The sequence below is a fragment of the Entelurus aequoreus genome, linkage group LG03, assembly GCF_033978785.1.
Source record: "Entelurus aequoreus isolate RoL-2023_Sb linkage group LG03, RoL_Eaeq_v1.1, whole genome shotgun sequence".
NCBI lineage: Eukaryota > Metazoa > Chordata > Actinopteri > Syngnathiformes > Syngnathidae > Entelurus > Entelurus aequoreus.
The window spans coordinates 17,647,678-17,649,343 of record NC_084733.1 but is presented as its reverse complement, the minus strand read 5'-3'; positions in this window follow the sequence as shown (position 1 = coordinate 17,649,343).

Sequence of the window (1,666 nt, the reverse complement as noted above, 5' to 3'; positions counted from 1 at the left end):
ACTATTTTGACTCGGGGGCCACATTTAGAGAAAAAAATGTGTCTGGGGGCCGGTATATCTATTTTTAGGAACACTAATACAAAACCTCACAATAATGTCTGATTGAATGCTAAAAACGTTATGACAGACTGCCTTAAAAAACTTAATGGAATTTTAAATTTTTCTATGAATGATAAAACACTGAATATTGACAAAATGTGAACGTCACACGCCCTTTCGATCGACATATTTTACAATCGAGTGAAACGCGACAAAAATGCAACAAACACAGTGAAATATGAACGCGAAGGGTACAAAATAAACCCACCTACAATTTGATATATCTGATACATCACTAAGCTTTAGAACTTTGTTGTGAAAATCTCCTTCAGCGTCTGTGGAAACGCTTCCCACCCACACTGCTTGGTGCCTCGTCTGAGCTGCTGTGACGTAGATTACCATAGTAACTAATTAGATGACCATAGTAACTAATTAAATTACCGTAGTAACTAATTAGATTACCATAGTAACTGGTATATCATCCAAAAGCGCAGATTCCAACCATTGAAATACATTGTATAGTTCAAGACTTACGGTCATTAGAAAACATCACTGCACATCATAATGGCAGCTAGTTTCCATTTTAACGATCTAAAAAAAAAAAATTTGGTAATCTCCGGCGGGCCAGATTGAAAAGCTTAACGGGCCGCATGTGGCCAGGTCTGCTTTACATTATTACATTCAAAATAAAAACAAATACAACACATCCATAAGACTTAGACTTAGACGTAGACAAACTTTTTTGATCCACAAGGGAAATTGTTCCACACAGTAGCTCAGTTACAATGGATGGAAAGGCTAATGCAGGTATAAAGTAGACTAAAATGTACCATAGTAGCAATGTAAAATATAACATATATGTAATATCTACTGATATATGATATTATTATATTATATTATATTTTTCTATAATATATACATTGCAGTATATTTTGAAGAAAAAATAAATACAAATAATAAATGCTGCATAGTTGTAGTTTTGGAATACAGGCTGCCTTTTTTGGAATTTGTTGATTTAATCTGCTTCTATGAATAAAATAACCTCACGATGGCAGTAGAGATCTGCTGCCTTTTTAGCCCCCCCCCCCCCCAAAAAAAAAGTGTGTGCACATGGCCTGTCTAACCACTTGCAGGCTGCATGCAGGGAGAGCAGAACACTGTAGGTTATTGGGCGTGAAGGTCAAGCTTGCAACACTATGACACTGGCTTGGAATATTTAGATTTTTGATGATGTCATATTCATATGTTTATATGACGATACTTAAAAGCTGCTTTTCGCTTTTTTTGTGAATGGGAAAGATGACATGCCCTTGGAAAGATATTTATGAATGGCCCTTTCCTCGTTGAGGAATACATTCCTTTCATACATTTGACGTCAACAAACCAGATTGTCATTCCAATACTTTTTTTTTTTTTTAATTTATTTTTTTAAAGACGACATAATCGATTGCACCCTGCTGCAGCATCTTCACCAAATCGTCACAACTAATGCGATATGATGTGCGGTGGCGGCTGGTGTTTGACGTCATCACCGTGACGCGCTCTGATTGGCTCTGTGGAGGAAAGGGGGCGGGGGCGAGTGCCATTGAGTAAATTGCTAGAAGGGGGCGTGTCCTGTTGGCCCAGC